This window comes from Cucurbita pepo, chromosome 9 (assembly GCF_057944985.1).
Source record: "Cucurbita pepo subsp. pepo isolate OVF chromosome 9, ASM5794498v1, whole genome shotgun sequence".
NCBI lineage: Eukaryota > Viridiplantae > Streptophyta > Magnoliopsida > Cucurbitales > Cucurbitaceae > Cucurbita > Cucurbita pepo.
Window position 1 is genome coordinate 5,649,206 of NC_141806.1, and position 24,627 is coordinate 5,673,832.

The following is a 24,627-nucleotide window of genomic DNA, read 5'->3' on the forward strand; positions in this document are numbered from 1 at the left end:
GTTCAACATGTTAGAGTGCAAGCAAGTTTCAACACCGATGGAGACAAATGCCAAGATTTATGCACATGAAGGCAAAGAGTTGAACGATGAAACAACATACCGACAACTATTAGGTAGTCTTATCTACCTAACTTTAACTTGGCCTGATATCTCTTATGCAGTTGGGGTTATGAGTCGATACATGCAAAGTCCAAAGAAGCCTCATCTGAATGCAGCTCGACGGATCTTGAGATATGTCAAAGGTACAATCACCTATGGTCTTTTGTACAAAAGAAGCAAAGACTGCAAGCTAGTTGGATACTGTGATGCTGACTATGCAGGAGACCACGATACTCGGAGGTCAACCACTGGGTATGTGTTCAAGTTTGGTTCGGGAACAATTTCTTGGTGTAGCAAGAGACAACCAACAGTATCATTATCAACTACAGAAGCAGAGTATAGAGCAGCGGCTGGAGTAGCTCAAGAAAGTACATGGTTGAAACTCTTGATGGAAGATTTGCACCAGGAAATTGACTATCCAATATCACTTCTTTGCGACAACCAATCTGCGATTTGCCTAGCAGAAAATCTGGTGTTTCATGCTAAAACAAAGCATGTGGAGGTGCACTACCATTTCATTAGAGAGAAGGTTCTAAAGGAAGAAATCGAGATGCAGCAGATTAAGACAGATGACCAAGTGGCAGACTTGTTTACAAAAGGGCTGAATACTAGCAAACATGAGAGTTTTCGCTGTCAGCTCAACATGGTGCAACGAACGAGGACTAGTGCTGAGGGGGAGTGTTGAAATATCATCACTAGCCCAATAGAGTCAAGCCCAATAATTGTACGAGCCCATCATATATTTATTTTAGTAGAGATTTAGGAAAAATACCTCGAGATTTTAGGAGAAAGAGATATAGATATTTTAGGAAAAAGATTCAGATTTGTTAGGTCTAGATTCAGATTGCGTAGCCTACAGTATAAATACCCCTCCACCCTACCTAGGTTATTCATCAAAGAAATCCAAAAACAATAAAAAGCAGTAGTATTCTACAAAGTGTCTTGTATTCTCTTCTCGATCGGTGTTAATAAAGAGTGCGAGTGTTTCCCACAGTGAGTTGTGTTCAACAGGCTATCCTTATATCAGGAATGATTCAACAATAGAATTCGAACCTGCGCTGTCTCTTTAATCCCTCGAACATATTGACACCCCTTATGTAAGGAATGATTCGTTTCCCTTAACCACTCAGACATATTGACACCCCTTCTAAACAAAGCTAAAAAGTTGCCACCACTAGGACATATTGACACCCCTTCTCGACAAAGCTAAAAATCGCCAATAGCAGAATTCCTCGTCAAGCACTCGGAGATTCGTTCCTTGTCCAAAGTTAAAAAAGTCATTTCGTTCGAGATGTGGGATTTCCCAATAAAGCAAAATAAAGTCATCACAACAAGATTTGAACCTCGCAAGCAAAACCCAACAGATTTCAAGTCTGTCTCCTTAACAACTCAAACATATTGACACGCTTATATAAGAAAAGATTCGTTCTCTATCCCACTGATATGGGATCTCACAATAAAGCTAAAAAGTCGTCAATAGCAAAATTCATCCCTAATCTCTCGGACATACTTATATAAGGAATTATTTGTCTCCTATCCAACCAATGTGAGTAGAATTCCTCCTGAACCACTCGGACATAATTATATAAGGAATGATTTGTTTCCTGTCCAACCGATGTGAGGTTTCACAATAAAGGTCAAAAGTTGAATTTCGTAGGATTCAATAACAGAATAGTAATTTCATGGAAGAATCAAGAGAAGAAAGAAAAGAAAAGACAGCTTATAAATGGTGATTATCGAAAGCAACAACTAGATGTTCTTTACTCTTTTGTCTTAGCTACCGTTGGTTATTCTTTTACAGTTGATAAACTAATAGGAGAGTAAGTAAGCTCCAGGAACCCCAACTTCTCGACCGTAGATGGGTTACAATCTCTAAGGAAAACAGGCTATTTTTAAAGACTTTTCTAAGGAAGTTGTAGATTAAACACTCTTGACAACAAGTTAATTAACATCCAAATTCTTGAAGTGTTTAATGTCGTAGCCTTGTTTTTGGAACTATTTGGTGACTTAGCTTATGTCTCTTTGATGAAAGACCCTTAGTAAGTTCTTCCTATGTTGTACACGATGGAGTCAAAAGAAAAAGGGAAAACCGTTGGTGGAATATGAAAGGTCTTTCATTCTTGTGTTTATGTCGTCTTACTTTGTGTCATTTACTTTAATTTATGACTAGGTTTGTGGCTACCAAGCACTATGTGAGGAACATGACATGATGTTAAATTGATGAGATTCCAATCAGTAAGTTAGAATAGAAGCAACTAAGTTAAGGCACTCCTGAAAAAGTGAAAGATTAAAAAGAAGAAGTAAGAGATCCAAGGATGGTTCAAAGGGCCCAAAGAAGATATTTTCAACCCTTTAATAAGGTTTCATAAGGATCCAAAAATATTGGAAAAAATAAAATAATAAGCATAAAGAATAAAAAAAAAATCAATCTTCTAATCGTTTAAGAAACTTCTTGGATTTTAATATTTGGTGGGGGAAGGAATTGAATTTTTTATTTATTTTTTATTTTTTTATGGAGGAGGAACGTTAAAATGTTGAAGAAGAAAAAAATTACTAAAAAGGGTAAAAAACAATTTATAAAAAATTAGGAGTTTTAGAATAAAATGTTAAAAAAAAATAATAAATGGTATGAAGTTAAAGATAAGTATGAAAATGCTCCTAGCATATTCGATTTTAGATTTAACAAGCTGCACAAAATCTCTCATATTATAAGATCTAACCATTGGATTGAGCCGAAATTTGAATATGTTCAAGAAGACTCGAGATTCCTTAGATCCAACAACGAATATTTAAAATAAAGGTAGGTAGCACCGTCATATGAGTAGATATTTTCGACAGACAGTTCAGAAACTTGGAGTTAAAATTTAGTACGACTCTAGAATGATCAAAGACAATGCAAGCTTCATCTATAAATAAGAAGTTGTGGGCAATGTTTTGGGACAAGAATCGGGTGTTGAGAGTTCCTAGAACTCGAGATTCAAGCTCTTTTTTTTTCTTTTTCTTCTCGAATTTCTTCTGAATTCGAGGGGTATGATACACTATTTCCTCTCCAACTAATTTGTACATCTTCTAAAATGAATTTTCTAACAAGTTTCAGGAAGGACTTTCGAATTAAAAGTGGGCAGAGTGTGCAATGAGAGCCTACAAATAGATTGCTTACTGGTTATATTTATATACTCATCCTTTCGACAATTTTTTCTTGGAGGTGTATGATGTTGTTGGATGAGGCGAGAAGTACTTGAGAGCTAGGTAGCCACAGAAGGGTGTTGACCCAAGGCATATGTCTTGTCCATTTATTTATGTAGTCGGTTATATCATATACATCTTTCGTATCTCGGTCCCGTTCCTTCTTTTAGGAACAAATTGAACACATATACATGTATATGTTTTTATATTAATTTTCGTTGTGTAATTGAATATTTTAAAATCGCGCAAAATTTTATGGTAGTTTTCTATCCTATTCTCATACATTCATGTTGCGTTGCATAGTTCATTAATCATGTCATGTTTAGCCTTTACTTTATTAGCCTATTAGAGAAAATAGAGTACATTGATGTGTTCCATGTTGCACAAGTATATAACAAACAATGCACACGTGATTGACTTGGAGCCGCTCCGGTTGGAGGAAAGATTAATCTATGTGGAGAAATGGTCACAACCCAATTTTTTAGGCTTCAAAACTCCGACCGCGATAAAAAGACAAAGACCAAAAGAAAGTATAAGATAAAGTAAAATAAAATAAAAGATAAATGAGGTAGAATTTAACTCAAAATAGAGACAAACAACACCACAATTAAATAAAAAACAAATCTCATTAGAGGATGGTGCTGTTCAAATTTATTTTACATAGAGAAATGGATTTGAGATACAATTACAAATTGAAGTACAAATGACTCAAAACATAAAGATAGATCGATTCTCCAGAATTACGCACTCTGTGACCGCACAACTCTCGAACACCCCTCAACCTCAGCTAACAACATGCGAACACCTAAAAAAGAATGGTGAAATGGTGAGTAGAAAAATACTCAGTAAGCATCCTACTTGTTGGGTCTCAACACATTCTTAATCTAGCAGGTATGCACGAGTTTTACTCTGAGCTCTAGAATGTTTAGGCCTAGTCTCTACTGCTATCTAGGCATCTGGGGCTGTCTTGAAGTTTCAAGTGTTACTTAAGCTACCCAGGAACCCAGTTTAGGTTCACAGGAGGTGGTTCACCCTTTCCTGGCATCGTGGATATGTCAAGCGACAAGTCTCTTTAGGGTGAACTCTTCTATTCTTTGACTTAAGGTAGCTTGCTTTGCCTATGTAGTGTAAAACCGGTGACATGGGTTAAGGCATGACGTCGTAGAATTCTTTCTCTTGTGTGGTAGAATGATGTGTACTTGTCTACTCATCATTCATGGGAGGTTGGCGGGTGAACTTTCCTTCAGTAATATATAGTCACCTATGGTTGGTTGGTTGGTTGGGGGGTACTAAGATTACCCACATGTTTCCATTGCCAATCTCAAGATAGATCTGTTATGTAAGGTAATCCAATTTAACTGTCACGACCTGATTTTCGAGTCTTCGAAAAACCGAATCGTGACTAAAAAGATGAAATCGAAAACAAACAAAAAGAAAAGAAAATAAAAAGAATAGTGAAATAAAAAGATGAAAATCAAATAAAATTAAAATATTTCAAAAGAGGATTTAAGTTTACAAAAAGGAAATAAAATACAAATCGAAAAGGAATTCGCAAAAGACTCCAAAAGACCGAAAAGGGACTGACACTCCAGAACGACCCCCTCTGTGACCGCACAGCTCTCGAACGCTCCTCCACCTCGACCGACACCTGACAAAAAAAGTAGAAAGGAATGAGTATAAAAAATTTACTCAGTAAGCCATCTACTTGTAGGCTCTCTTCGCATCTTAGTTTAACAGAATTCCCACGGTTTCCTACTTCGGTTCTAGGACATCTGGTTCTAATCTTAGTCCCTTGGGGCTTACCCCTTGGGTTTCACCGGTTCGTCGTTCTTTTATTAAATATGGTCGGTATCTCTCTTTGAGGCGCTACCTCTACGTGGCTATCTGGGACTACGTGGTACCTAGCCTAGGGGTATCGCTCCTAACAATAATTCCCTAAGCTTATCATAGAAATGAGCCCTAGCAATTAATACAGTGTGCATGCAATCGTCTTCTAACATCATACTATATAATTCCCGCAAACTAGGCATACCGGCTCAACGGGGCGATGACCTCCATCAAGCACCTAGAGCATGAAGTTCGCGCTGAATGAGGCGAATTCGTCCATCAAGCACTCGGAACACGGAATACACAATTCCAACATAAATTAAATGCATGCATACAGACAGCGGAAGCATAAAGCATACAGCAACACTCATGTAATTCACCCAATACAGTCATAACAGTTAATCTGACCAATAATTTACATGGAGAGCTAATCTGAAGCAAAACTACTAGCATGCATGCAATCCAAGTGAATCCTACAAGTATTTCTTCCTAAATACCGGGTGGTGACTTACTTGGTTGACGCGTGCCCTTTTTCTAGCGTTTCTTTTCCCGTGAGGTGTCCAAAAATACTGATTTCTTTAAATTAGGTCCCTATTCACGTAAAAACAGTATTAGAACTGGAACTGGGACAAAAATCGGCCATACAGAAAGCAACCGGGCCAAATTGTCCGTCCCACGCGCACTCACGCGCTAACAGCACGCTGGGAGTGCGTGGTCACGCGCGCGGGAAGGCGCCAGTCGTAGGCTGCACGCGGGCCAGTCACGCGCGCCCGCCTCCACGTTGTCGCGGGTCGACCGGTCGGCTCAGCTAGCGTTGCAGTTCGGCCCAGCTTGTAGGCGACACGTGTCGACGCCTCACTGGAGCTGCGTTGCTCCAGCCGATTGTTGACGCTTGTCCGGCGCCTGTCGCCGCCCTCCGCCGCTCGCCGACCGACTCTTTTTTTTCTTTCTTTCTTTCTTTCTTCTTTCTTCTCTGCCTTCTGAAAACCGAAACACAGTCCTCTTTTCCGATTTTCATATCTTTCGATCCGTAAATCGGATCGACATGATTCCTTCGATAAGTTTTAGATCGTGTTATGGGCTACGTCCTCGTATATTTTTTGTAATTTTTGCTTGACTACCGGACATGTTAAGAACGTCGGAAGTTCGCTCACCGTTCTCAAAGGACTCTCGGATCTCCGCCTTCAGGTTGAGATCTCGGCCAAAATTCTTCACAGAACATGCGTAGAGTTGTTCCTAGATGAATATATCAAGATTCAGATCTTGATTCACAAAGGAAAACCGTAGATCTGAGAAAATGTTCAAGATCCTTACCTTGCGGGTTTTTCGATTTCTGGATGAAAAATGGGACTCCGGCCACCCACATTCTCTTTTCCCTTCCAAGAAAGTCTCCCTACATCATGATCTTCACCTCCTTGCATCATGATCTTCACCAGAATAGACTCCGACGGTAGTTCTTCCCTTCTCTTCTCTCTACATTCTCTCTACCCCTTTCTCTCACTATTTTTCTTTTGCAAGACTCTGGATGGGGTTTCATTTGGACCCCTTAGATGGTTGGAGGGGCAAATATACCTATTTTCTCCTCTCTCGACTTTTCCTTTTTTTTTTCTTTTTCTATTTCTATTTCTCTTTCTTCGGGTATTACAAACTCTCCCCCCCCCCCCCCTTAGAAACTTTCGTCCCTGAAAGTTGGCGTCTCTTGGAAGAGTTTGGGACAGGCCCCTCTCCCGTCTTCTTTACGTTCTCGGGTTGCCTGTTCATTAAGGTGGTTACTCCCATGAGACTTTTACTAAGGTGGTCGCTCTTTCATACCAACACTTCGCGTCTTGGTCTGACCCAAATAGGGACTGGTACTCGTATAGGCGTACTACCTCTTTGACATATAACTTATTTCGTCGATCTACTCGATAAGTGGTCTCACCTGGGATGAGGTGAGTTGTCTTGGTTGGTCTACCCCAACTATCCAAATCACGTTACGAGTCCGTTTAGTCTTTGGCAAACCCGAGATAAAACCCACTCACTACTTCCCATTTAAGGGCTGTAGCAATCTTGTTGGGCCCTATCTCGATACCTTAACCTGCTAGCAGCATCGTCTTACGAAACCCGCCATGTCTCTCTTCATTCCCAAGCCACAATTACCATCTCTTCAGATAACTTCTTACATCCTCGGTGGAACGTATCAGATGTATTGTGGGCTTCAGCTAAAATTTCTTTTAGGATTTCCTCGTCTCGGGGAACACACAAGCAGTCTTGCCACTGTAGGACCCCGTCTGAGGAGATAGAATACCTAGTTTTTTTTTTCCGCCCTAGTCTGACTCCACACTTTGTTAAGGTGTTCATCAGATCTCTGGGCATCAAAGACACGTTTTCATAAAGTGGGTTGCATGGTCATCTGTGCTATCTTAGCGATATCTGTTGGGTTTTAACTCCAACCCCGATTTTTTTTTTTTTTTAGCGTTCTTCATTTCATCTTGTAACTTCCCTTGCTTGGTGATCATTGTAGATGTATGAACGGTCTGTGTCATTCCATCTGCACGACCAGGTACTCGAGGCTCTTTAGTCAGTGTATGCTTGCACTTTTCTCCATGCTCGTAATGTTGCCATGTCTCCATGGCAAGCACGGCTGCTGCTAGTTCAAGGTCATGAGTAGGGTAATTTTGTTCGTGCTCTTTCCGCTTTCTTGAAGCGTAAGCTACTGCCTTACCATTTTGCATAAGCATGCCCTGTAAGCCCTTACATGAGGCATCTCTATACGTTACAAGGTTGTCTAGCCCACCTTGAATTGATGTAGTCACCAACCTTTGCTTAAGTTCCTGGAAACTCTATTCGACTGCTGGTATTCGTGTAGGCGCTACAAAGATCCTGGAAATATCACGTACAAGTCTTTCGAAAGATTTCAAGAAACTTCGTACCTTAGTGACTGTGGTCAGTTTTGGCCACCTCATAGCTACTTCAATCTTAGTGGTGTCTACGATGAATTCTCCGCTTGACACCACATAACTTCAGTTGTCATCTCAGACAGCCAACACTAGCACTTAGGAGATCTTAGCGCATGATTGATATGTTCATAACACCACCAGAACCTTCCTCAAGTGTTCATTGTCATATCGTCAAAGACGACTACAATGATGATAGCAAGAGAATCTTATGAACCTTCGATTTTTGTAAACTTACAATTTCACAAGGCATTGGTCGGGTCGAAAGGGCTTATCAGTAAACTCACCTTCCTCATGACTCTAGAAGGCAGTCCTCAACATGTCCCTCTCTTTCATCCTCATAGGATGTATCCTGACCTTGTTGGGACCCTTGCGGTCCTTACTGCTTCACCAAAAATAGCCTTGTAATTGCATCTCATTTGGTTAACACAAGTCTTTCCTCATACGAGACGCCTCGTCACGTAGTTCGCTTGAGTATTAATACTCATTTGAGCTACGTACGGGTTCTTTTGGCAGTAAAGGATCCTTGCATGAGCCCTTTGCGTTCACCTAGGCTAACTCATGCAGTATCTTTATGACTGAGCCAGTCACGTCTCCTCTCGTAATGATTTCTCATTACTAGTTTTTTCGATCATGTGAACCTAGGCTAACCATATTCTAGGGAACTCTCTGAAGACTCTTGTTTGGTAGCTAGCCTCCCTCAGACTTTAAGGATGCTATGTCAGTGTATTCTCTAAGACGTATCATGTCTCTACTAGTCTTTCCTGGTTACTAGTTACCATCTCACTACCTTCTGGTGGTCTTTAGCATCCCATTGTCTAGGAGTTCTACCTCTGTCTGAGCATGCTTTACAAGTACGGCGTCACACTCATGTGTGTAGCTAAAATCCTACTCTTTGTAATCCGGGTGACCTATACGAGGGTAGGTTCTCACTAACACACATCTAGATTTTCTCTCTCCAGACGACGATAGCGTGACCATAGCTTGACCTCTTTTCCTATTGTTCTCGACCCCGAGGTTCACCGGACTACCTTGACGGTTCTACGTCCTTTTCTTTGTGAGCATGCCTATCCTGACCAAAGGATAGATTAGAACTCTTTCTTTATTATTATTACTATTATTATTAACATCATTATTTTATTTTATTTTTTTTTGGTTATAATAAAATACGCGCGCTAGGAGTGCGTGGTCACGCGCGCGGGAAGGCGCCAGTCGCAGGCTGCACGCGCGCCCGCCTCCGCGTAGTCGCTGGTCGGTCGGTCCGGGTCAGTCCTGTCGGCTCAGCTCGCGTTGCGGTTCGGCTCAGCTTGCAGGCGACACGTGACGACGCCTCGCTGGAGCTGCATTGCTCCAGCCGATGGTCGACGCCTGTCGCCGCCCTCCGCCGCTCGCCGGCCGACTATTTTTTTTTCTTTCTTTCTTCTTTCTTCTCTGCCCTCCCCGCAAGCATTCTCTAAGTAATCAACATGTCACATCCTCTTAGTCACTTTCATATTATCTCCTTCTCTAAGTCATGCATCAACCTCCTACAAGTCACAGTCATGTCACAACATCAACTTCTTTAAGTCATAGTCATGTTGGATCCAACCCTCCTCCAAGTCACCATCATATCTGTTTCTCCTAGTTGACTCCATGTCTCGTCCTCCAAGTTTCCATATCAACCTTTTTAAGTTAGAACCATGTCTCTTCTTCAATCCTCCTCCAAGTAACCGACATATAACCCCTCCAAGCCTCTTAGTCATTACCATGTTGCCTCTCCAATCTCCTCTAAGTCGCCCCCTTAACCAAGTACCTCCATGATGCTTCCTCCCAAGAATGATGGCCAGAAAGAGCTAGAGAAACAAGAAGCCCTAGGCTCTCATAGTGTTCTATTCCTATATGAAATGAACAATATAATGTTGAGACAATTAGGAGTTTGCTAGCTTCTCCTCAATTGTGAACTGTCAGAATAAGATCAACATTGGTATTAAATGATGAGATGACATATCAGCCTAGGGGCCTAGATTATAATAAATAATGGTAAAACTTGGACTCGAATCCTAGACATATTTTTCTTTTCATTATTATAACAGATAATATATTATGGAGATAATTAGGGACTTGCTAGCTTATCTTTAATCATGGACCCTCAAGACAAGATCAATGTTGGTATTAAATGATGGACTAAATATCAAAGTAGATGTAGTAGTTTAGCGGTGAGAATCCAAGTTGTTCTTGTGTAGTCCTAGGCTTGAATCCCAACAATTGAAAGTGAATAGTAGAAAGAAGTAATTTTTTTTTTTTTTGTTTACTAGTTTAAGCGAGTTACCAGATAATACGATCATGTTACTATGTATGAAATGATAAAGGGTTTACTAATTTAAGCATGAAATGATAAAGGGTTAACTAGTTTAAGCTTAACTTTAATACCTCAAGATGGACTCTCACAGTATGTGGAGACTATTAAAAGTTTGTTAGTCGATAGATGAGCCCTTTGGGACTTGTTTACAATAAATGATGGTATAGAAAACAAGGTGGTTGTAGTTTAGTGGTGAGAATTCCACATTGTGGCCGTAGAGACTTGGGCTCGAATCCCAGCAGCCACATTTATTTATTTTTATTCTTGGGTGGATATCAAATTTTCAATAACATTCACATAAATGTTAAATCTAGGATGTGACACAAAAACATTTATATCCTTAGCTTTTAGCTACAAATCAACCATGTTAGTATAACTCAAAAGCAAAAAATACAAACAATAAACCTCAAGTATGACATTCATAACGATGTACTATGGTCCTTGTTCCACCTCAAGTAGAGTTTAGAACCCACCCAACCCTCCGAAAAATGCCAAAGAGTTATGAGATGATACGATCATGTCTAGTTACTATGTAGGAAATGATAAAGGGTTTGCTAGTTTTTATGCTTAAGAGTTGATAGGAATGCCCCAAAAGACTAGATTGTGATCAATGATGGGCTAAATATCAAACTAGTTGCAAACTAGTGAGAATTTCACGTTGAGCTAGACTTGAATCATAGTAGTCACCTTTGGTTTGTAATTCTCAAAAATATTAGTTTTACTTATTTTTTATTTTCGAATTAGATATGTTCTTAAAAATAACACAAACAATTTGAAAGTGAAATGGAGTTTGATGAAGTAATTACCCAAAATTTGTAACCATTTGAAAGTGGCAGAGTTTTGGAGTTAGAGCCACATTTGTTTTCTAATTTTTAATAACATTCACGTAAATGTTAATCTTGGATCTGACACAAAAACATTTATCTCCTTAGCTTTTAGCCAATAACTCAAAAGCAAAAAAAACAAATAATAGACCTCAAGTATGACATTGATGTACTATGGTCCTTGTTCAACCTCGAGTAGAGTTCATAAGTCACCCAACCCATAGCAAGATTTAAACTGTGCGCATAGCGAACTTACGCAGGCATAGCCAACAGATTTCAAGTCTGTCTCCTTAACCACTCGGACATATTGACACCTTATATGAAGAATGATTTGTTCCTTGTTCAACCGATGTGAGATTTCAATAGAATTATTAAAACCTGCGTAGGCATAGCCCAACAGATTTCGAGTCTGTCTCCTTAACCACTCGGACATATTGACACCCCTTACATAAAGAATGATTACTTCCCCTTAACCATTGGGACATATTGACACACTTATATAAAGAATTATTTGTTTCTTGTTGTTCAACTGATGTGTGATTTCACAGTAAAGCTAACAAATTTGTCGCCGATATGAGATTTCACAATAAAGCTAAAAACATTCGACTATACGAATTCGAACCTTAGCAGCCATAGCCCAACAGATCCTTAACTAGTCGGACTATTAAAAGCTACAAAAATTCGTCGATTAAAAATTCATAAGGAATGATTCGTTCCTTGTTCAAATGATGTGAGATTTCACAATAAAGCTAAAAGAATAACTACTCGGACTAATAAAAATTCAAGAACAGCAGGACTCGAACCTGCGCAAGCATAGCCCAACAGATTGTAAGTCTATCTCCTTAACCACTCGGACATACTAACGCCCTTATATAAAGAATGATTCTTTCCTTCTTCAGGTGATGTGAGATATCAAACCGGACACTTCCTTAACCACTCGGACATACGCGTTTCACAATAAAACTAAACAAAACTTATCAACAGTAGGATTCAAACCTATGCAGGCGTAGCCCAACAGATTTCAAGTCTGTCTCCTTAACCACTCGGACATATTGACACCCTTATATAAAGAATTATTCGTTCTTTATTCAACCGATGTGTGATTTCCCAATAAAGCTAAAAAATTCGTCGATTCGAACATGGCAGGCATAGCCCAATAGATTTAAAGTCTGTCTCCTTAATCACTCCGACATATTAACACCCCTTATATAAGAATAAGGAATGACACCCCTTATATAAGGAATAAGGAATGATTGACACCCCTTATGTAAGGAATAAGGAATAAGGGATGAGTCCTTCCTTGTTCAAGAGATGTGTGATTTCACAATAAAATTAAAAACTCAAGACATATTAACACCCCTTCTATAATGAATAAGGAATGATTCGTTCCTTGTTCAACCGATGTGTGATTTCACAGTAAAATTAAAAACTCAGACATATTAACACCCACTTATATAAGGAATAAGGAATGGTTCGTTCCTTGTTCAACCAATATGTGATTTCACAATAAAATTAAAAACATTAACACCCCTTATATAAGGAATGACACCCGTGATACCTTAAGGAATGAGTCCTTCCTTGTTCAAGAGATGTGTGATTTCACAATAAAATTAAAAACTCAGACATATTGGTTCGTTCCTTGTTCAACCTATGTGATTTCACAGTAAAATTAAAAACATTAACACCCCTTAATATAAGGAATGACACCCCTGATACCTTAACCGCTCAAGAATGGAATGAATCACTCACACATATTGACAGCAGGATTCGACCTACGCAGGCATAGCCCAATAGATTTCGAGTCTATCTCCTTAACCATTCTAACATGTTGACACCCTTATATGAACGATTCATTCCTTGTTCAACCGATGTCAGATTTCACAATAAAGCTAAAAATTCGTCAACAGGCAAGCATAGCCCAATAGATTTCAAGTCTGTCTCCTTAACCACTTGGACATATTGACACCCCTATATAAAGAATTATTGGTTCCTTGTTCAACCGATGTGTGATTTCACAATAAAGCTAAAAAAATCGTCGATTCGAACTTAAGCAGGCATAGTCCAACAGATTTCGAGTCTTCCTCCTTAACCATTCAGACATTTTAACACCCCTTACATAAGGAATGATTCATTCCTTGTTCAACCGATTTGAGATTTCACAATAAAGCTAAAAATTTGTCCCAAGATTCAAACCTGATTTCAAGTCTAGACATATTAACACCCCTTATATAAGGAATGATGCAAAGGCTATCCTTATATAAGGAATGATTCAACAACAGAATTCGAACCTGTGTTGTCTTCTAAACCACTCGAACATATTGACACCCCTTATGTAAGGAATGATTCGTTTCCCTTAACCACTTGGACATATTGATTTCAAGTATATAAGGAATGATGCGCAGGCTATCCTTATATAAGGAATGATTCAACAACAGAATTCAAACCTGCACTGTCTCTTTAAGCAGTCAAACATATTGACACCCCGTAGGCTATCCTTATATAAGGAATGATTCAACAACAGAATTCGAACCTGCGCTGTCTCTTTAAGCACTCAAACATATTAACACCTACGCCCGTAGGCTATCCTTATATAAGGAATGATTCAACAATAGAATTCGAACCTGCGCTGTCTCTTTAAGCACTCAAACATATTGACACCCCGTAGGCTATCCTTATATAAGGAATGATTCAACAACAGAATTCGAACCTGCGCTGTCTCTTTAATCCCTCGAACATATTGACACCCCTTATGTAAGGAATGATTCGTTTCCTTAACCACTTAGACATATTGACACCCCTTGTATAAGGAATGATTCATTTCCTATTCAACTGATGATGTGGGATTTCACAACAAAGCTAAAAAGTCGCCAATAACAGAATTCCTCTTTAACCACTCGGACATATTGACACCCCTTCTTAACAAAGCTAAAAAGTCACCACCACTAGGACATATTGACACCCCTTCTCGACAAAGCTAAAAATCACCAATAGCAGAATTCCTCGTCAACCACTCGGAGATTCGTTCCCTGTCCAAAGTTAAAAAAGTCGTTTCGTTCGAGATGTGGGATTTCCCAATAAAGCTAAAAAGTTGTGAACAACAGGATTCAAACCTCCGTGGGCAAAGCCCAATAGATTTCTAGTCTATCTCCTTAACCACTTAGACATGTTGACAACCCTTGTATAAGGAATGATTCATTTCCTATTCAACTGATGATGTGGGATTTCACAACAAAGCTAAAAATCGCCAATAACAGAATTCCTCTTTAACCACTCGGACATATTGACACCCCTTCTTAACAAAGCTAAAAAGTCGCCACCACTAGGACATATTGACACCCCTTCTCGACAAAGCTAAAAATCACCAATAGCAGAATTCCTCGTCAACCACTCGGAGATTCGTTCCCTGTCCAAAGTTAAAAAAATCGTTTCGTTCGAGATGTGGGATTTCCCAATAAAGCTAAATAAAGTCATCACAACAAGATTTGAACCTCTGCAAGCAAAACCCAACAGATTTCAAGTCTGTCCTTAACAACACAAACATATTGACACGCTTATATAAGAAAAGATTCATTCTCTATCCCACTGATGTGGGATCTCACAATAAAGTTAAAACGTCGTCAATAGAAAAATTCCTCCTTAACCTCTCAGACATACTTATATAAGGAATTATTTGTTCCCTACCCAACCAATGTGAGCACAATTCCTCCTGAACCGCTCGGACATAATTATATAAGGAATGATTCGTTTCCTGTCCAACCGATGTGAGATTTCACAATAAAGCTCAAAAGTTGAATTTCGTAGGGATTCAATAACACAATAGTAATTTCATGGAAGAATCAAGAGAAGAAAGAAAAGAAAAGACAACTTATAAATGGTGATTATCGAAAGCAACAACTAGATGTTCTTTACTCTTTTGGCTTAGCTACCGTTGGTTATTCTTTTGCAATTGATAAACTAATAGGAGAGTAAGTAAGCCAATTGATAAACTAATAGGAGAGTAAGTAAGCCTCAGGAACCCCAACTACTCGACCGTAGATGGGTTGACTTTTCTAAGGAAATTGTAGATTAAACACTCTTGACAACAAATTAATTAACATCCAAATTCTTGAAGTGTTTAATGTCGTAGCCTTGTCTTTGGAATTTTTTGATGACTTAGCTTATGTCTCTTTGATGAAAGACCCTTAGTAAGTTCTTCCTATGTTGTACACGATGGAGTCATAAGAAAAAGGGAAAACCGTTGGTGGAATATGAAAGGTCTTTCATTCTTGTATTTATGTCGCCTTACTTTGTGTCATTTACTTTAAGTTATGAATAGGTTTGTGCTACCAAGCACTATGTGAGGAACATGACATGATGTTAAATTGATGAGATTCCAATCAGTAAGTTAGAATAGAAGGGACGAAGGAAGACGAAGTAGTTGTAACATCCAACTAAGTTAAGGCACTCCAGAAAAAGTGAAAGATCAAAAAGATGAAGTAAGAGATCCAATGATGGTTCAAAGGGCCAAAGAAGATATTTTCAACCCTTCAATAAGGTTTCATAATGATTCAAAAACATTGGAAAAAATAAAATAATAAGCATAAAGAATAAAAAAAATCAATTTTCTAATCGTTTAAGAAACTTCTTGGATTTTAATATTTAGTGGGGAAGGAATCGAAATTTTTTTTTTAATTTTTTTTTTATGGAGGAGGAACTTTAAAATGTTGAAGAAGAAAAAATTACTAAAAAGGGTAAAAAAAAAAAATACTAAAATGGTATGAAGTTAAAGATAATTATGAAAATGCTCCTAGCATATTCGATTTTAGAATTGACAAGCTCCACAAAATCGCTCATATTATAAGATCTAACCATTGGATTGTGCCGAAATTTGAATATGTTCAAGAAGACTCGAGATTCCTTAGATCCAACAACGAATATTTAAAATAAAGGTAGGTAGCTCCGTCATATGAGTAGATATTTTCGACAAACAGTTCAGAAACTTGGAGTTAAAATTTAGTATGACTCTAGAATGATCAAAGACAATGCAAGCTTCATCTATAAATAAGTTGTGGGCAATGTTTTGGGATAAGAATCGAGTGTTGAGAGTTCCTAGAACTCGAGATTCAAGCTCTTTTTATTTTTTTTCTTCTCGAATTTCTTCTGAATTTGAGGGGTATGATACACTATTTCCTCTCCAACCAATTTGTACATCTTCTAAAATGAGTTTTCTATCAAGTTTCATGAAGGATTTTCAAATTAAAAGTGCGCAAAGTGTGCAATGAGAGCCTACAAATAGATTGCTTACTGGTTATATTTATATACGCATCCTTCCGACAATTTTTTCTTCGAGGTGTATGATGTTGTTGGATGAGGCGAGAAGTACTTCAGAGCTAGGTAGACACAGAAGGGTGTTGACCCAAGGCGTATGTCTTGTCCATTTATTTATGTAGTCTGTTATATCATATACATCTTTTGTATCTCGGTCCCGTTCCTTCTTTTAGGAACAAATTGAACACATATACATGTATATGTTTTTATATTAATTTTCGTTGTGTTATTGAATGTTTTAAAATCGTGCAAAATTTTTATGGTAGTTTTCTATCCTATTCTCATACATTCATGTTGCGTTGCATAGTTTATTAATCATGTCATGTTTAGCCTTTACTTTATTAGCCTATTAGAGAAAATAGAGTAGATTGAACTGGTAGCATACCGATTAGCATTACCCTCAGTCCCCTCAAGAGTTCATGATGTGTTCGATGTTGCACAATTATATAACAAACAATACACATGTGATTGACTAGGAGCCGTTCCGGTTGGAGGAAAGATTAATCTATGTGGAGAAATGTCACAACCCAATTTTTTAGGCTTCGAAACTCCGACCGTGATAAAAAGACAAAGACCAAAAGAAAGTATAAGATAAAGTAAAATAAAATAAAAGATAAATGAGGTAGAATTTAAATCAAAATAGAGACAAACAACACCACAATTAAAAAAAAACGAATCTCATTAGAGGATGGTGCTGTTCAAATTTATTTTAAATAGAGAACTCGGTTTGAGATACAATTACAAATTGAAGTACAAATGACTCAAAACATAAAGATAGATCGATTCTCCAGAATTACCCACTCTGTGACCGCACAACTCTCGAACACCCCTTAACCTCAACTAACAACATGCGAACACTTGAAAAAGAATGGAGAAATGGTGAGTATAAAAATACTCAGTAAGCATCCTACTTGTTGGGTCTCAACACATTCTTAATCTAGCAGGTATGCACGAGTTTTACTCCGAGCTCTAGAATGTTCAGGCCTAGTCTCTACTGCTATCTAGGCATCTGGGGTTGTCTTGAAGTTTCAAGTGTTACTTAAGCTGCCCAGGAACCCACTTTAGGTTCACAGGAGGAGGTTCACCCTTTCCTGGCATCGTGGATATGTCAAGCGACAAGTCTCTTTAGGGTGAACTCTTCTATTCTTTGACTTAATAGCTTGCTTTGCCTGTGTAGTATAAAATCGGTGACTTGGGTTGAGGCATGACGTCGTAGAATTCTCTCTCTTGTGTGGTAGTATGATGTCTACTTGTCTACTCATCATTCATGGGAGGTTGGCGGGTGAACTTTCCTTCAGTAATATATAGTCACCTACGGTTGGTTTGTTGGTTGGTTGGTTGGTTGGGGGTACTAAGATTACCCACATGATTCCATTGCCAATCTCAAGATAGATCTGTTATGTAGGGTAATCCAATTTAACTGTCACGACCCGATTTTCAAGACTTCGAAAAATCGAATCGTGACTAAAAAGATGAAATCGAAAACAAACAAAAAGAAAAGAAAATAAAAAGAAGAGGGAAATAAAAAGATGAAAATCAAATAAAATTAAAATATTTCAAAAGATGATTTAAGTTTACAAAAAGGAAATAAAATACAAATCTAAAAGGAATTCGCAAAAGACTCTAAAAGACCGAAAAGGGACTGAAGCTCCGGAATGACCCCCTCTATGACCGCACAGCTCTCGAACGCTCCTCCACCTTGACCGGCACCTGACAAAAAAAGTAGAAAGGAATGAGTATAAAAATTATACTCAGTAAGCCACCTAAGTGTAGGCTCTCTTCGCATCTTAGTTTAACAGAATTCCAACGGTTTCCTACTTCGGTTCTAGGACATCTGGTTCTAATCTTAGTCCCTTGGGGCTTACCCCTTGGGTTTCACCGGTTCGTCGTCCTTTCATTAAATGCCTAGAGGTTTTTTACGCCAAGCTAATATGGTCGGTATCTCTCTATGAGGCGCTACCTTTACATGGTTATCTGGGACTACGTGGTACCTAGCCTAGGGGTGTGCTGAATACCCGTACGCCCATATAGTTCCCCTATGGGGGGCGCGATCCAACCCGTTCCCATGCAGCTAATGGGCTGTACGACGTGGGGTCACATTTTCCATGCCAAATGGCTAAGAGCAGTAAGAACTGATCAGGGACCCACGAAGCTATAGATACCGTTCTCATGCTAGCAATCCATGAACACTCCGAGGTACCTTCTTGCCGTGGTAAACCGCTTAGTTCCTAGGTGAAAATTAAATCTGGCTGGAGCGTCATATCGCTCCTAACAATAATTCCCTAAGCTTATCATAGAAATGGGCCCTAGCAATTAACAGAGTGTGCATGCAATTGTCTTCTAACATCATACTATATAATTCCTGCAAACTAGGCATACCGGCTCAACGGGACGATGACCTTCATCGAGCACCTAGAGCACGAAGTTCGCGCTCAATGGGGCGAATTCGTCCATCAAGCACCCGGAATACAGAATACACAATTCCAACATAAATTAAATTCATGCATACATACAGCCGAAGCATAAAGCATACAGCAACACTCATGTAATTCACCCAATACCGTCATAACAGTTAATCTGACCAATAATTTACATGGAGAGCTAATCTGAAGCAAACCTACTAGCATGCATGCAATCCAAGCGAATCCTACTAGTATTTCTTCCTAAATACCGGGTGGTGACTTACTTGGTTGACGCATTCCCTTTTTGTAGCGTTTCTTTGCCCGTGAGGTGTCCAAGAATACTGATTTCTTTAAATTAGGTCTCTATTAACATAAAAACAGTATTAGAACTAGAACTGGGACAAAAATCGGCCAAACAGAAAGCTACTGGGCCAAATTGGCCGTCCCACGCGTCCTCATGCGCCAGCAGCGCGCTGGGAGTGTGTGGTCACGCGCAGGAAGGCGTTAGTCGCAGGTTGCACGCGCGCCTGCCTCCGCGTAGTCGCGGGTCAACCGGTCCGGTCGGCTCGGCTCGTGTTGCGGTTCGGCCCGGCTTGTAGGCGACACGTGTCGACGCCTCGCTGGAGCTGCGTTGCTCCAGCCGAATGTCGACGCATGTCCGGCGCCTGTCGCCGCCCTCCGCCGCTCGCCGGCCGACTCTTTTTTTTTCTTTCTTTCTTCTTTCTTCTCTGCCCTCTGAAAACCGAAACACAGTCCTCTTTTCCGATTTTCATATCTTTTGATCCGTAAATTAGATCGACATAATTCCTTCGGTAATGTTTTAGATCGTGGTACGGGCTACGTCCTCGTATTTTTTTTAAATTTTGCTTGACTACCGGACGAGTTAAGAACGTCGATAGTTCGCTCACCGTTCTCAAACGACTCTCAGATCTCCACCTTCAGGTTGAGATCTCGGCCATACTTCTTCACAGAACATGCAAAGAGTTGTTCCTAGATGAATATATCAAGATTCAGATCTTGATTCACAAAGAAAAACCGTAGATCTGAGAAAACGTTCAAGATCCTTACCTTGCGGGTTTTCCAATTTCTTGATGAAAAATGGGACTCCGGCCACCCACATTCTCTTTTCCCTTCCAAGAAAGTCTCCCTGCATCATGATCTTCACCTCCTTGTATCATGATCTTCATCGGAATAGACTCCGACGGTAGTTTTCAGTGAGTCTTCCGGCGGTTCATCCCTTTTCCTCTCTCTAGGTTCTCTCTAACCCTTTCTCTCACTATTTTTCTTTTGCAGGACTCTGGATGGGCTTTAATTTGGACCCCTTAGGTGGTTGGAGGGGCAAATATCCCTCGACTTTTCCTTTTTTTTTTCTTTTTCTATTTCTATTTCTCTTTCTTCGGGTATTACAAACTCTCCCCCCCTTAGAAACTTTCGTCCCCGAAAGTTGGCGTCTCTTGGAAGAGTTTGGGACAGGCCCCTCTCCCGTCTTCTTTACGTTCTCAGGTTGCCTCTTCATTAAGGTGGTTACTCCCACGAGACTTTTAGTAAGGTGGTCGCTCTTTCATACCAACACTTCGCGTCTTGGTCTGACCCAATAGGGACTAGTACCCGTATAGGCGTACTACCTCTTTGACATATAACTTATCTCATCGATCTACTCGATAAGTGGTCTCACTTGGGATGAGGTGAGTTGTCTTGGTTGGTCTACCCCAACTATCCAAATCACGTTACAAGTCTGTTTAGTCTTTGGCAAACCCGATATAAAACCCACACTCACTACTTCCCATTTAAGGGTTGTAGCAATCTTGTTGGGCCCTATCTTGATGTCTTAACCTGCTATCAGCATCGTCTTACGAAACCCGCCATGTCTCTCTTCATTCCCAAGCCACCAATAGCATCTCTTCAGATAACTTCGTACATCCTCGGTGGAACGTATCAGATGTATTGTGGGCATCAGCTAAAATGTCTTGCCACTGTAGGACCCCGTCTGAGGAGATAGAATACCTAGTTGTTTTTTTTTTTTCCGCCCCAGTCTGACTCCACACTTTGTTGAGGTGTTCATCAGATCTCTGGGCATCAAAGACACGTTTTCATAAAGTGGGTTGCATGGTCATCTGTGCTATCTTAGCGATATCACAATTAACTCCAACCCCAGTTTTTTTTTTTTTTTTAGCGTTCTTCATTTCATCTTGTAACTTCCCTTGCTTGGTGATCATTGCAGATGTATGAACGGTCTGTGTCATTCATCTGCACGACCAACTACTCGAGGCTCTTTAGTCAGTGTATGCTTGCACTTTTCTCCATGCAAGTAATGTTGCCATGTCTTCATGGCAAGCACGGCTGCTGCTAGTTCAAGGTCATGAGTAGGGTAATTTTGTTCGTACTCTTTCCGCTTTCTTGAAGCATAAGCTACTGCCTTACCATTCTGCATAAGCATGCACCCTAAGCCCTTACATGAGGCATCTCTATACGTTACAAGGTTGTCTAGCCCACCTTGAATTGATGCAGTCACCAACCTTTGCTTAAGTTCCTGGAAACTCTGTTCGTCTGCTGGTATTCGTGTAGGTGCTACAGAGATCCTAGAAATATCACGTACGAGTCTTTCAAAAGATTTCAAAAAACTTCGTACCTTAGTGACTGTGGTCAGTTTTGGCCACCTCATAGCTCCTTCAATCTTATTGGTGTCTACGATGAATTCTCCGCTTGACACCACATAACTTCGGTTGTCATCTCAGACAGCCAACACTAGCACTTAGGAGATCTTAGCGCATGATTGATATGTTCATAACACCACCAGAACCTTCCTCAAGTGTTCATTGTCATATCGTCAAAGACGACTACAATGATGATAGCAAGAGAATCTTATGAACCTTCGACTTTTGTAATCTTACACTTTCACAAGGCATTGGTCGGGTCGAAAGGGCTTATCAGTAAACTCACCTTCCTCATGACTCTAGAAGGCAGTCTTCAACATGTTCCTCTCTTTGATCCTCATAGGAGGTATCCTAACCTTGTTGGGACCCTTGCGGTCCTTACTACTTCACCAAAAATGGCCTCGTAATTGCATCTCATTTGGTTAACACAGGTCTTTCCTCATACGAGATGCCCCGTCACGTAGTTCGTTTGAGTATTAATACTCATTTGAGCTACGTACGGGCTCTTTTGGTAGTAAGGGATCCTTGCATGAGTCCTTTGCGTACGGGCTCTTTTGGTAGTAAGGGATCCTTGCATGAGTCCTTTGCGTTCACTCAGGCTAACTCATGCTGTATCATTATGACTGAGCTAGTCACGTCTCCTCTCGTAATGATTTCTCATTACTGGTTTTTTCGATCACGTGAACCTTTCAAGTTCTTCTACCATATTCTAGGGAACTCTCTGAAGACTCTTGTTTTGTAGCTAGCCTCCCTCAGATTTTGAGGATGCTATGTCAGTGTATTCTCTAAGACGTATCATGTCTCTGCTAGTCTTTCCTGGTTACTAGTTACCGTCTCACTACCTTCTTGTGGTCTTTAGCATCCCGTTGTCTAGGAGTTCTACCTCTGTCTGAGCATGCTTTACAAGTACGGCGTCACACTCATGTGTGTAGCTCAAATCCTGCTCTTTGTAATCCGGGTGACCTATACGAGGGTAGGTTCTCACTAACACACATCTAGATTTTCTCTCTCCACACGACGATAGCGTGACCATAGCTTGACCTCTTTTCCTGTTGTTCTCGACCCCGAGGTCAACCAGACTACCTTGACGGTTCTACGTCCTTTACTTTGTGAGCATGCCTATCCTGAACAAAGGATAGATTAGAACTCTTTCTTTATTATTATTACTATTATTATTATCATCATTTTTTTTTTTTTGGTTCTAATAACCACGTTCTGCATTTAGACTTTGTCCTTTCTACCAAGGTCCAAAGCGACTTGTTCTCTATTGTTTGATCCATCAATAGGAATATCCTGCACTCCATATCTCTTGATTGCATTAAGCGTACATCATGCTTTTGGAAGTCCATAACTGAAACTTAGCTCGTGAAGATTCCAACCGACCTTGAAGCCATGTCCTCCATAGCTTCACTCTCAGTGTTGGTGAATCTTATTTCTCGACCTCCAACTTAACCAAACTCACTTATGAAATTGGGTTGCTTGAGGGGTGCATAACATCTATAGTGGTTACCCTTGTCTGTAAGAATTTTGTCTGGGTCTACTATGTGGTCTACCCTAAGGCATATTCTATATTGTCTAGGCCTACAGTGTGGTCACAAAGGATGCATGCTTGACATCTAGAATTATGGTCATGGGAGGTTGAGCCATAGGCATGCCATCTCTTACTAGACCTTAGAAGGTCTGATATACATTTCTATGGGTTGGACATCACGCACTTTGCGAAGTCACCCCTTTGTCTTCCTAAGGCCAGTAAGTTATAACGTGAACCCTCTCGGCCTTCTCACAATAACTCAAATCCAACATCGACAGTAATAGAGTGAACATTCACTATTAAACACTCTAAAGCGTAATCATAGATACCACTTTCCCAAGACAAACATTAAATTTTTAGAGCCTTGCAACCACTCATATCCTACTAAACAGGGTTAGAATGCATACCTAGTCACGGCGAGGCGTGTCGTCAAGCTGAGTCACAGAGGTGTATGACTCTCTATCCTAGAAAAAGTCTACAGAATCTAAAACCCGACTGCTCTAATAAAAATCTGTCACGACCCAATTTTCGAGGCTTCGAAAAACCGAATCGTGACTAAAAAGATGAAATCGAAAAAAAACAAAAAGAAAATAAAATAAAAAGATGAAAATCAAATAAAATTAAAATATTTCAAAAGAGGATTTAAGTTTACAAAAAGAAAATAAAATACAAATCTAAAAGGAATTCGCAAAAGACTCCAGAAGACCGAAAAGGGACTGACGCTCCAGAACGACCCCCTCTGTGACCGCACAGCTCTCGAACGCTTCTCCACCTCGACCGGCACCTGACAAAAAAAGTAGAAAGGAATGAGTATAAAAATTATACTCAGTAAGCCACATACTTGTAGGCTCTCTTCGCATCTTAGTTTAACAGAATTCCAACGGTTTCCTACTTCGATTTTAGGACATATAGTTCTAATATTAGTCCATTGGAGCTTGCCCCTTGGGTTTCAACGATTCGTTGTCCTTTCATTAAACGCCTAGAGGTTTCTTACGCCAAGCTAATATGGTCAGTATCTCTCTATGAGACGCTACCTCTACATGGCTATCTGGGACTACGTGGTACCTAGCCTAGGGGTGTGTTGAATACCCCTATGCCCATATAGTCCCCCTATGGGGGTGCGACCCAACCCGTTCCCATGCAGCTAATGGGCTGTATGACGTGGGGACACATTTCTCATGGGAAATGGCTAAGAGCAGTAAGGACTGATCAGGGACCCTTGGTCCTCCCACGAAGCTATAGATACCGTTCTCACGCTAGCAATCTATGAACACTCCGAGGTACCTTCTTGCCGTGGTAAACCGCTAAGTTCCTAGGGGGAAATTAAATCTGGCTGGAGTGACATATCGCTCCTAACAATAATTCCCTAAGCTTATCATAGAAATGGGCCCTAGCAATTAACAGAGTGTGCATGCAATCGTCTTCTAACATCATACTATATAATTCCCGCAAACTAGGCATACTGGCTCAACAAGACGATGACCTTCATCAAGCACCTAGAGCATGAAGTTCGCGCTCAATGG

The 24,627-nt window shown here is 40.0% G+C and overlaps 1 non-coding gene and 1 pseudogene across 1 annotated transcript; one reads left to right on the top strand and one right to left on the bottom strand.

The window, feature by feature from the left end:
• Positions 1–37: 37 nt before the first annotated feature.
• On the top strand, positions 38–784 carry LOC147791177 (secreted RxLR effector protein 161 pseudogene; annotated as a pseudogene).
• An 11,401-nt stretch (positions 785–12,185) lies between these two features.
• On the bottom strand, positions 12,186–12,267 carry TRNAS-UGA (transfer RNA serine (anticodon UGA)). The gene has a single exon. It is a non-coding gene; the product is annotated as a tRNA-Ser (tRNA).
• Positions 12,268–24,627: the final 12,360 nt, after the last annotated feature.